The sequence below is a fragment of the Aethalodelphis obliquidens genome, unplaced genomic scaffold (genome assembly GCF_003676395.1).
Source record: "Aethalodelphis obliquidens isolate GAN/ISIS:26980383/991018 unplaced genomic scaffold, ASM367639v1 scaffold2, whole genome shotgun sequence".
Taxonomy (NCBI): domain Eukaryota; kingdom Metazoa; phylum Chordata; class Mammalia; order Artiodactyla; family Delphinidae; genus Aethalodelphis; species Aethalodelphis obliquidens.
The window spans coordinates 25274148-25287653 of record NW_020837946.1 but is presented as its reverse complement, the minus strand read 5'-3'; the positions used below and the strand labels follow the sequence as shown (position 1 = coordinate 25287653).

The window sequence follows — 13506 nt, the reverse complement described above, 5'->3', positions numbered from 1 at the left end:
AGGTAAGTGAAAATTTTTGAGTCTGAATTAGTGAATAAGCAGCTACTAGTAAGACTATTCAGATAGTTCCTTAAAGATCGAAATTAACAGTTATGAGGAATTTAATGATAAATTAGAAAGTTAAAATTATTTACTATTGTATTCATCTCTTTTTTTTTTTTTTTTTTTTTTTTTTTGCGTTACGCAGGCCTCTCACTGTTGTGGCCTCTCCCATTGCGGAGCACAGGCTCCGGACGCGCAGGCTCAGCGGCCATGGCTCACGGGCCCAGCCGCTCCGCGGCATGTGGGATCTTCCCGGACCGGGGCACGAACCCGTGTCCCCTGCATCGGCAGGCAGACTCTCAACCACTGTGCCACCAGGGAAGCCCTATTCATCTCATTTTTAAAGAACTGAGTACTGAACTTATGGCAATGATAAAACAGCAAAAACAAACAAACAAAAGTGGTCAGCAGCAGAATGAGAAGCAATGCATCATTGTGGTGGAGAGTATGGCCTCTAGGAATACAGAGCCAGGTTACCTGTTCTGTCATTTAATATCCATGGCTCAATTTCACCATGTACAAAACGTGATAATAATAGTAAATATCTCATAGGGTTTTCATGAGATTAAATAAACTAATAAATATTATACGGTTAATATGTTACCTGGCACATAATAAGTGATAATAGTTGTCACTTATTATTATGTATTCTGTGAGTCATCTCATATTCTTAAAAATATATGTGATCATTAGGAGTAAAAGAATGAGTTTAGTCATTTAAACTCAGGAGTAACCAATAGCTTGGTCTCTGTAACACAGAACTACAGTACCTGGCTCTAAATAAGAAGAAATTATACCAAACTCCAAATGAATCTGAATAATGTACATTTCAATGTCTCCAATACGCAAAGAATTTTAAACATTATTATTGTCTTCCAGAGAGGGAAAACAATTAAGTATGGATGTTACTACAACCCAGGAATCCCACTACTGGGCATATACCCTGACAAAATCATAATTCAAAAAGAGTCACGTACCACAATGTTCATTGCAGCTCTATTTACAATAGCCAGGGCATGGAAGCAATCTAAGTGTCCATCGACAGATGAATGGGTAAAGAAGATGTGGCACATATATACAATGGAATATTATTCAGCCATAAAAAGAAATGAAATTGAGTTATTTGTAGTGAGTTGGATGGACATAGAGTCTGTCATACAGAGTGAAGTAAGTCAGAAAGAGACAAACAAATACCATATGTTAGCACATATATGTGGAATCTAAAAAAAAAAAAAAGGTTCTGAAGAACGTAGGGGCAGGACAGGAATAAAGATGGAGACGTAGAGAAGGGACTTGAGGACACAGGGAGGGGGAAGGGTAAGCTGGGGCAAAGTGAGAGAGTGGCATGGACATATATACACTACCGAATGTAACATAGATAGCTAGTGGGAAGCAGCCACATAGCACAGGGAGATCAGCTCCGTGCTCTGTGACCACCTAGAGGGGTGGGATAGGGAGGGTGGGAGGGAGGGAGACCCAAGAGGGAGGAGATATGGGGATATATGTATATGTATAGCTGATTCACTTTGTTATACAGCAGAAATTAACACACCATTGTAAAACAATTGTACCCCAATAAAGATGTTAAAAAAAATGAAGTATTGATACAACAACAACAAAAGTATGGATGTTACTAAACTATGTCTATAATTCTCGTTGGACAAAGCAAATGAAATTGCTTGTGAATTAAACTTCTAATTTCTTCCCCTCTCTGATTTACAGTACTTCTTTCATCACAACACAGAAAATATTTTACAGCAAGAGATACCGTCACAGTATTTGCAATTTTTTCCACAGTGGTCTACTCCTCTCTCAATTCAGGCTTTGCTCAAGTGTAATGAGAGGCTGGTCCATAGTCATTCATTTACAGTGTCTGAGTGAAAACTACAGAGCACACATTACCCTCTCTTGAGAACACTCCGATGTGTCAGAATTCCAAAGGGAAAAATGGAACTTTTCATCTGGGCAGGTGAATGGCAAAAGGGACCGAAACACAAGATGCTTGTGATGAGGGTGTGTCAATGGCAGAAAGTGCACAAAGGAAAGCTGATGAGCGAGCCCACTCCCCGCTACCCACGACCATCTTCTCCAATCCGTTTCATGGAGCAATCAAAGGATATTCTGAACCTCCCCAAATGCCATCAATCCTTATTGAGAAGGAAATAGAACATCTCTCTCTTAAGCCTTTGCAGGAGTAATCATCAGAGCAAGCTGGCCTGAACAGGGAGCTTTGGCAGACAAAGATGGATTTGTCAAAATAAATAAATAAATACAGACATACATAAGTTAAATAACCTTCACAAAATATGAATAGAAAGTTGATGATAATCTCCCAATTCTATTGTGTAAAGGGTAAAGAAACTCACAGTTGTGCTCTCCAGGTCTAATACAGTAAAGAATAGGCTTCTTGATGAGATGTTTCCCATAATGTACAGCAGAGCTAGGAATCTTGTGGCAATAATACTAAAAAATAACCATCTAAATGATTTAGATAAAACATTCATTAACTTTCCAGATCTAAGTCTCTAAGTGGCCCCTCCCTCCTCTTTGTTTCCTTCCCTGGCTCTGATTTTCTTCTTTAGCACTTTTGAACAAAGAAGGGAAGAAGCCTCTTTTGATTGTTTAAAAAGGCTTCTTAAGCTAGCTGACAATTGCTCAAGTGCAAAATAACTTCATAAAGATCACTGAAATGTTCTTTAACACTAGACTCTCCTTAAACAAGCCATATTTCTGTGGTCCCTGTTGTCTCTGTGTTGCACGGCCTGTTTGGCAGCGTCCAATTCTAGTACCCATGAAGAAGCAGCAAACGATGATGTCAACAAGCTCTTTCAGATGAATCATTATTTAATAGATGAGTCACTCATTTTGGAGTCAGAGGGCCTGATACTGGTTTGTTTCTTGAGTTACCAAGTTCTCAACCAAGTTACCAAGTCAGGGATTTCAATTACTGTGTCCTTGGGATTCTGCTGTGAAAATAAAATGCCTCCTATGTCAAAGTTCTTTGTAAACTTTAAAGCATTATTCTGCTATCTCTTATTTTTGTGAATATTCCAGGAATGAAAGTGACTCTGTTTTTATAATGTATTGCTTGTAGTGGACTTTGAATCCTCAGAGGGTAAGAAGGGGTGAGGGTACTTTTCAAAATAGTAGGCTAAAGTAAAAAAAGGTTTCATAAATATTGTCCCAAATATTTTTTTTTTAAATTAAAGAAATAAGAAATCTGTACTAACTGTATTTTAATAGTTTCAGTAATTATTAGGCTTTTTTTTTTGAATGGTCAATTTACAAAATTTAATTGTTTCTTTTAACAATTTATTTTTTACAAGTACTACATTCATATTTTAGAAAAATCATAGAATACATATTAACAGAAAGTAGGAAATAAAAGCCATGCAGTCATAAATAATCACTGTTAATATTTAGATGCATAATATTTGATGTTAGATCATATGGTATATACTACCTTGAAGCATTTTCATTAAAACTATATATTATTGGCATCTTTCCGTGTCAATAAATAACTTCAATAGCATTGTTCTTAATGGCTTTATAGGCTTTTATTTATATGTTGTTTATTATTTTTCAGAGATGATATATTGATTTTCCATGTTCTTTTACCAAATGAAGGGTGGGTGTTAAAAGTTTAGACTGTAGATGAGACAGGTCTGTGTTCAAATCTCACTTTTTACCATACAAGCTGGAAGTCTCAGCAAAAAGGCTTTGCCTCTCTATGTTTGTTTCTGCCTCTGTAAAATGTAAACAGTAAATTCAGCTTACCCTTGTTGTGAAGATTAAGGGTAATAAATGCAAAAGCTCAGAGCAGAACCTAACACACAAATATGTGATCAATAAGTGGTAGTTATATTTAAGTTTGTGTTTGAAAACTTTGAAACATTTGTAAAACTTGTAAGGATCCTTTTATCTTCAAGCATGTAATTACTGAGTCCCAACACGGACGTTGTTCTCCCTGTTTTTCGTTTCGATTTTGGCTCTATCAGTTCCATTTGATCCTCCTAAACCATTAACTCTTGATTACAGGGAGTCTCACAGGAGAATAAACAGAGGAGGCAAAACAGCAGCAGGCCTCTCATTGCACTCCCAGCAGGAGCCTTTTAAACCAATTGATGCTAAATCTCTTTAGACTTGAAGTCAAAAATCAAGATGTCCAGCGTTTGGACAAGTAAAAAAGCAGATAGAACCAATAGAGGGTTAAATGTTAGATGTGAGAGATCAGAGCATGGCTTCCCACCTCTCCCTTCAAAGTAAAGGACACGGAGCTCTGGCTTTTACCTTTCCTGGTATCAGTTTACAAACTGTAAGATGAGAGTGTTTGTACTAGAAGGTCTTTAAGACCCCAGCTCTGGCACTCTATGAATATATAACTACTTACATGTCACCTCATACTACAATGGGACAGCTCAGTGGTGCAAATTACTAAGAGTTGATCTATATACTTGGATCAAGGGCAAACCACACTGGTTATATTTGTATTTGGGGAAAATCTAGTTGAAATGAGTGACTAGAGAAGGACATAAATACCAAGGGAAAGGAAGGAAAAGAAAATGGAAAATAAGAGGGAAGAAGATTATGTTGTTGGTATGGTAAGAAGAGTCAGGTGTCTGTGTGTAAATGGAAGCATGGAATTTTATGTACAGGAAATAACATATTATTATTATTTTGTATTTACTGCCAACCTCCTCTCCTTCCTTAGCTTTGAAGATGGGAAGTTGTAAATATCTTGTCGCCACTTCAGCCAGGGTCAGCGGATCACTCTGATTCACCATGCTCTAGGAAACATACCACCTCTATTGTATCTGCAAGCATGCATTTATAGGCATTGGTATTTAGTTTTAATCTTTCATTTTCCAACAGAAAGAACAGATTTTCTAAAGAATAAACAACTGTAGAGGAAATCACAATGTACTATAGCAAGGAGGTGCTACCCCAAGTCCAAATCTGCTAGAAGTGATTTCTATGAAACCTGGAGATACAATTTGAGAAAGAAGTCCAAAAATGATATCTTTCTTAAGAAATTGAAAAATAATTTAATTTTGTGTGTAATTCCTAAACATAGGGTTACTATAAAAGATTTATCATTACGTCTAACATGATGTCATGTCCTGAACTCTATCTAAATCCCTGAGGAGTCAGGGAGAAATAAAAGAATAATAACAATGGAAAAAAGTACTTTGTTAAAGAAAAGTAAAGCTTACAAAGAGTAGTATAACTAAAACAATATAACCAGACTTTAAGAAAGTCACTGGTGGAGAAGACACTGCACAAAAAGGCATAGACATTTTGCTGATAAATTAATCATTTGAGAGAATGAGGGATACCCCCAAATTAGTGGCAAATCAGAGAGATCAGAGTTATTTTTGATATCCCAATAATGTCCAAGAACTTGGGAGACTAAACAAATGCAATCTGATGTTATGTTCTTATTTAGGGGAAAAAAGAAAATAAACAAATCTACCATGCATAAGGAGCAATAGTTCTTTGTTAAAATATATAAACTACCCACCCATGCCTCCAAACTAAAACAGAAAGCACCAACATGATCTGTATTTTGAAAGAGATCAAAGTAGGGATAAAGCTTGAAGCTCTAGGCAATTTTATGTGTGTGAGTTGACAGCAGTGGAAAATAAATTGCAGTGACTGGTCAACTGGAATGGCCAAGGCATTTCCTAGGATAAATGTTCAAAATCCCTTCAACTGTTAGTGACAATAAGACCATATATCATATAAAGCAAAATCTAATATAATATATATCATTCAAGTTTATCCCATTGATGAAAATGAAAGGAGTACTCTCAATAGATGAGGACAAAATAAAGGAGTTAGTGCTAATAAGTGATCAGGTGCTTGAAATATTCAGTATTGTCTTTTATTTGGTAAACCTTATATGTAGAAATTGAGCCTGTCTGAAGAAATTTTTAAAAATGTAGCTGTCAGTTAGAATGATTTTGTAGTAATTCCTGTGAAGTGATGAGGCCCTGAATTAGAGTCATGGCAGGAGAAACAGAAGACAGGAATTTGAGAGCTGTTTTATAGGAAGACCAAAAAGGATTTTGCTTTTAATTGGATGATTTTAATGAAAAGCAAAAGATTTTAAAACCACATTTCAAGCCTTCATAACACTGACAAAAAATAGGAAAATTGGGAGAGGATCCATCATATCTCTTCATAACATAAAAGAGTTCTCAAACATGTGTAGTATAGAAATATTACAAAAAACAAGGATTTTTTTAAAGTATAGTTAAAAACACATCTCCTTGTCTTTGTTCATGCTGGGGTTTTTGTTTGGTTTTGATTTTTGCTTTCCTTTTGATCCATTTCAGTCTCACTCTACCAAAATTCTACTTCTATTCCAAGCTAAATCCAATAATGATAGAGTCACAAATGACACTCTATAGCCTCTTTAACTGATTTGGTCTTTTTCCTACAATACCTGGCATATTGCTCTCAGAATATTATCTCCTCAAACGGAATGTGAAGTCTTTGAGGGAAGAAGATTTGTCTTTCAGCTCTGTACCCTCATTGCCCAACACAGTGCCTGGCCCAAGATAAACATTCAATGTATTAATTCATTTACTCTTTCACCATAGTAAACTAACAAGTTAAAAGATTACTACTTAGATAGGTAACACTTTGGGGCAAAAACTACCTAGTGATATGGAGTGTCTTAGTAAGAAGAGCTCCTTCTCCTGTCTTGATCGATAAAATTTAAAAAAACAATACCCAAGTATCATATCAAGGATACTGTTCAGGAATCCTTGACATATTTTGGAAGAAATGTAAAACCAATAACCTGAGACTACAATCATTTATCATCAAGTAGCAGCTGTTGTTAGAATTGATATTGATCCTTGGTAAATTGCAACCAGAGTAACCTTGTTATATCATCACAAAATCTTCCCACTACATCATTTAGCTATGAGATGCTTCCTTAACATGTGTCCTTAGGTTTTTCTCTTCTATAATCAATCACAAAAGGAAAAAAAAGTTGTGTATAGAGGTAACCCAAAATGTTTTGGGGCATTTTTCAATTAAATATTTTCTAGAAGAAAATCTAATATGAATGCATAAAATAAATGATTATTTTGAAAAGTCATCCTATGAAAAGATAGTTAAAATTACAAGGAGCTCTTAAGTGATCTAGTTCAATCTTCTCATCATTGAAGTAAAGAAACTGAATCTGATTAAGTAATATGACCAAGGCTGAAGTGTCAAAGAGTTAGTTCTAGAATGTGAGATTCCTGACATCCAACTTAGTTTCTTTTATCCAATTATCATTAAGGAAATGAAAAGTGTTAGTTCCATAAGTTGTAAGAAGTTTAATAGCAACTTGAAATAAGGAACTTCCTTCCCGCAGCCTCTCTGTTATTTTAGGAATATGGCTCCCATGTGGGACTACTGAAAGCTAGACTTTATTAATTAATAGCTCTGCCTCTTATCATTTGTAAATTATCTAACCTCTCCACATATTAATTTCCTTAACTCTTAAAATGGGACATATATTATTACCTACCTCATAGAGCTTTGTGAAATTAAAGTGAAATAGTTAATTTAAAACACTTAGTATAGTACTTAGGTTATAGTAAGAACTCAAGTTTCAGCTGATATTACTATTACTATTTTTTTTAATTTCATAAAATAAATCAAGGTTTTGATTTACTAAATTGTAAAGACAAACCCAATTGAAACTTTCATAGCTTCAAATGTCATTATTGAGAGTGACATCATTGTTTCTGCATTCTCATTTTGCTTGAATTTCTACTAGTTTATGCATCATTAGGAAGCATACATACCACAAGATCATAAATCCTACAGGGGAGGCCAAGAGTGTCTTATATTTCTCTTTCCATCTTCCTTCCTTCCTCCCTTCCTCCCTTCCTCCCTTCCTCCCTCCCTTCCTTCCTTCCTTCCTTCCTTCCTTCCTTCCTTCCTTCCTTCCTTTCCTTCCTTCCTTCCTTCCTCCCTTCCTTCCTTCCTCCCTCCCTTCCTTCCTTCCTTCCTTTCTTTCTTTCTTTCTTTCTTTCTTTCTTTCTTTCTTTCTTTCTTTCTTTCTTTCTTTCTTTTTCTTTCTCCCTTTCTCTCTTTCCTATAGATTAGTAAAAATCTCAAAGATCATTACAATATATGTTAAAACCCTTGCTAAAATATCTTTATCAAAGTTACGAAATCTTAACTAATGGCAAAGTAATAGACGTATAAAATAAAGTATATAGAATTATATTTTCTGAGCAGTCAAATATTCAGCCTATATTCAATTATCTAGAAGCTGATCAAATTTGTGAAATACCAAACCCCTTTTTCTTTCTTCACCCTTCACTTTTCCTGCCTATACTTTGTCCAGTTTTTCAGTTCATTTATATACCCATCCTAGAAGAGAAAGGACAAAGAGGAGGAAAAATGCAAATCTGTAAATAGAGTTATTTCTTAGCAGATTGGAAAGAAGTGGAGAAAACTTTAAATTGTAATGATAGATCCATTGTGGATCACCCGCTCTACCAATGTGGAGCAGCTACAGAGGAAGACAGTTCCTCTGTCTTCCGCTGGCCTGGATACTTCATGTATTTGTTGATGTTTTCTGAAAGAGGTAGGACACTTAATCTTTAAAACTACTCACCACAAGTGACTGAATGATCCTGCAACAATTGAATCATGTCCTCCTCTATAAAAATGCACTGAAGCTTTTACATTAAATTCAACTTTCTAATATCATTAAAGCTAAAATATCTTTAGCTGCATCAATGTATTAGCCATTCTTACTCATTGCTGTTGCGTTCAATATACAGCTCATTATACTAAACAAACATAAATCTGGGTAACTCAAAAGAAAGAGACAAAACGTATCCATATTAACAGAAAAATAATCCGTGCAGAAATTCCAAAATCGTACTGAACACTTAGTTGAAAATGTAAGGCAGTATGCATTTAAATAAATATGTCAAGAGAAAAGAAAGGCAGCAGGGAACCTAAAACCTCTTGATAGACTGAATATACAAACAGACAATGGCTGGATCATATATGAAATCAGTAGCCTAATTCACACTTAACAGCAACCTGCCCAGAAAACCATAGCTAAAATAAACAGCCCAGGAATGCAGTTGACTTATAAATCGGACTTGCAGGAAGCCTGATTGTTACCTTTAGTAGCAATCCAGGAAGCTAAACAATAACTTCTGTTAACAATTGGCCCTAAATGACCAGGATTTGATTAATAACTAGCAGCTTCCCTAATTTTTGTCACCACTTTCAACTTAGAGCCAACCAGAGAAAGCCAAATATGTACACCTAACCCATAGGATGCTCTGCTTCTAGTTAGCCCTCTTTTAGATTCCCTATGCCAATAGCCTCCAATCAGGCCATTCCTGAAGCCTTCCTTTTTCTCCACTGTAAATGTTTCCCATTCCTCCATCTGCCCTTGAGTCTCTCCCAAAACACAAGTGACAGTGGTTGACTCCCTTGTTATAGTAAGCTCTGAATAAATAGCCCTGAATAAATAGCTCTGAATAAATAGATGATCTATTTATTTCAACACGATCAAACACCCACTGTACATCCATCAATGGACAACATGCTTAGATATATTAGAAAGTCAACCATCACAATATTCTGTGAGGAATTTTTTCATCCCCATTTACAGATACAGAGAACTGAAGTTTGCAGAAGTTTAGATAGCTTCTCACGTTTTCCTATTCTACATCATGTTACAGTAAGTGCTTTTGGTATATTATTTTGGTAAAGTTTTTGAGATAATATTAAAAGGATATCTAACAATAATAACAACAATAGATATAAATTAGATGAATGTTTTCTAGCATTACTTGCTTTTGTATCTGGCAACTTGCTGGATAAAAGTCCACATTGTATTTTTAGTTGACTCACTGCTTTAAGGTTATTTAGAATCACTTTAAGGGTGATTCTAAAAGAACGGAATAAGTATTGATTTGCCTAGCATTTCAGATACTCTGCAATTTTTTAAGTTAATTGCCTAACAATCATATATGTACTATTGTATTTATTTTACAAATGAAGAAGCAAAGTTGTAAAGATATTCAGAACTTTAAGACTTTCAGCTAGTGAGCAGGGGAGTCTATATATAAAAACTGAATTACTTTTTGGTTTCAAAGTCCAACAAACATGCTCAAAACTCCTTTGATTAAAATTCACTTTAAAATGTTCCCTTACCACATAAGTTGGTCACAGAACCTAAAACTGAAGTAACATTTTCTAAGTATAAAATAATACAAATTAGCTTTATAGGAAAGAAGGGGGGAAAACAGCATTTGCACATATTAGAAATTACCATGCAAGTTACATAAAGCCAGACAGAAAAAATAGAAAAATATAGATGAATAATAAGGCTTTTTACTGCCTGAAAATAAAATGATATTTAAGAAAAATTCCTTTAACAAAGACCTGAAAAAGTAAAAGGAAATATACAGATAACATTGTTTAAATAATAACTGGAATAAGAAATCATGACTAAAGGCCAAATAATTCCTCATGCGGTTTCTACTTTCTTACTAATTCCCTTCAGTTAACTCAAACTTTTACTATGAATTCCTTGCACTGAGCATAAATTAAGATGAACAGAAAAGTTAGAATTTGAGAATCCTTATGAAAAGGAAGAGATTCAAGCCCTTGGCCTTTATAACATTTCATGTTAAGGAAGGAAACTATTTTCTTGAAATTTCCCTGTTTTAATAAAGGTAATGAATTTGTCACATAAAATTATAAATATCAAAGTCATGATTTGACCATTTTGCTAAGTGTACAGAGAAGAAAACGGTGCCTCTTTTACACACCTTAAAGGTGTTTTGCCTTGCCATAAACAAAACACTGGGGCTTCCCTGGTGGCGCAGTGGTTGAGAGTCCGCCTGCCGATGCAGGGGATATGGGTTCGTGCCCCGGTCCAGGAAGATCCCACATGTCGCGGAGCGGCTGGGCCGTGAGCCATGGCCGCTGAGCCTGCGTGTCCGGAGCCTGTGCTCCGCAACAGGAGAGGCCACAACAGTGAGAGGCCCGCGTACCACAAAAAAAAAAAAAAGAAAAAAAACATTGATGTTCAATATCAGTTGATATAATTTTTTAAATTTTTAGTTCTATCTCCCTATCTCCTCTCCACTGAGCTACAAGACAAATTTTTCATATGAATGAGAAATTACTTGAGGTCTCTATCTTTGCCTCTTTCTATACCAGACTTTCTAAATGGGGGAAGGTGGGCAAGAAGTATAGGGCAGGTTGGGAGATGCATTTTACAAGAAAAAACCTAGGGAGTTTCCCAAACATCATGTATCTCAGAGGTTGAGGTTGATGCCAAGAAAAACAACCATATTGAAAATAACATGTTCTAATCACTGTGAAGCAATAGTATGTGTAGTACAAGCAGACTGATCTGGCTCTTCCATTGGCCGTGTGAGTCACCTTTGGCTATTCAAGTCACTTAACTTTGTGACAAGTTCCTTCATTTGTAAAATGGAAATAATGATAATAGAACCTCATGGGATTGTTGTAAGTATTAAGAGACAATATATATGTGTTGACACATAGTAAACACTAGGTTTATCATTGCTGTCAGTTTGAAACAAAGCAAATTACTTTGTTTTAGAGAATGAGCAGCAAATTGAAAGTTTTTCTTATGCTGATGGTCAAGACAAAGAGGATGCTGTTTGTTCCATGAGCTACGACAATGTTCTTAGAGGGAAGAGGAGACCAAGAGAAAAGAATTGCTTTCTAGAAAAAATTAAGCATCACGTTTATGTCTTTTCAATTGAAGAAACTGATTACAGGCTTCTCTATGCTCCATAATGGCTAATGAATACTTGATTATAACACTATCATGCTACACTCTGTCTTTGTATCTGCGTGTGAGTCTTTTGTTAAACTTGGTACGTCTTGAAAGTAGTAGTTATGTCAAAATATTTGAATCTCATGTCTAATAATGGCTTACATGCAGAGGTACTCAATACATGTTGAATGTTTACGGTTTCCTTTGCTGTGCAAAGGTTTTAAGTTTAATTAGGTCTCATTTGTTTACTTTTGTTTTTATTTTCATTATTCTAGGAGGTGGGTCAAAAAAGATCTTGCTGGGGTTTATGTCAAAGAGTGTTTTTCCTATGTTTTCCTCTAAGAGTTTTATAGTGTCTGGTCTTACATTTAGGTCTTTAATCCATTTGGAGGTTATTTTTGTGTATGGTGTTAGGTAGTGCTCTAATTTCATTCTTTTACATGTACCTGTCCAGTTTTCCCAGCACCACTTATTGAAGAGGCTGGGAATAAGTGAAACAACTTATTGTTACAAATGAAACAATGGACAAAGGATTAATCTCCAAAATATACAAACAGCTCATGAAGCTCAATATTAAAAAAACAAACAATTCAATTAAAAAATGGGCAGAAGACCTAAAGAGACATTTCACCAAAGAAGACATATACATGGCCAAGAGGCACATGAAAAGATGCTCAACATCACTAGTCATTAGAGAAATGCAAATCAAAACTACAATGAGGTATCACCTCACACTGGTCAGAATGGCCATTACCAAAAAATCTAGAAACAATAAATGCTGGAAAAGGTGTGGTGAAAAAGGAACCCTCCTGCACTGTTGGTGGGAATGTAAATTGATACAACCACTATGGAGAACAGTATGGAGGTTCCTTAAAAAACTAAAAATAGAACTACCATATGACCCAGCAATCCCACTACTGGGCATATAGCCTGAGAAAACCATAATTCAAAAAGAGACATGCACCCCAATGTTCACTGAAGCACTATTTACATTAGCCAGGACATGGAACCAACCTAAATGTCCATCGACAGATAATGAATGGAAAAAGAAGATGTGGCACATATATACAATGGAATATTACTCAGCCATAAAAAGAAACGAAATTGAGTTATTTGTAGTGAGATGGATGGACCTAGAGTCTGTCATACAGAGTGAAGTAAGTCAGAAAGAGAAAAACAAATACCATATGCTAACACATATATATGGAATCTAAAAAAAAAAAGTGGTACTGATGAACCTAGTTGCAGGGCAGGAATAAAGACATAGACATAGAGTGTGGACTTGAGGACGTGGTAGGGGAGGGCAAAGCTAGGGCAAAGTGAGAGTAGTATTAACACATATACACTACCAAATATAAAATAGTTACCTAGTGGGAAGCAGCCCCATAGCACAGGGAGATCAGCTTGGTGCTTTGCGATGACCTAGAGAGGTTTGATAGGGAGGGTGGGAGGGAGGCTCAAGAGGGAGGGGATATGTGGATATATGTATGCATATGGCTGATTCACTTTGTTGTACAACAGACACTAACACGGTATTGTGAAGCAATTATATTCCAATAAGGATCTATTAAAAAAAAAAAGAAAGGCCTGGAATATGTTAGGCACTTAATAAATGCTGATTCTATCAAAAAGTAAATAAATAAATAAATAAATAAATAAATAAATAA

At 35.5% G+C, this 13506-nt stretch overlaps 1 protein-coding gene across 4 annotated transcripts in view; it reads right to left on the bottom strand.

Moving 5' to 3' along the window:
* The window catches only part of ERBB4 (erb-b2 receptor tyrosine kinase 4), a 1127099-nt gene that overhangs the window by 18779 nt on the left and 1094814 nt on the right, over nucleotides 1-13506 (bottom strand). The window lies entirely within an intron of this gene.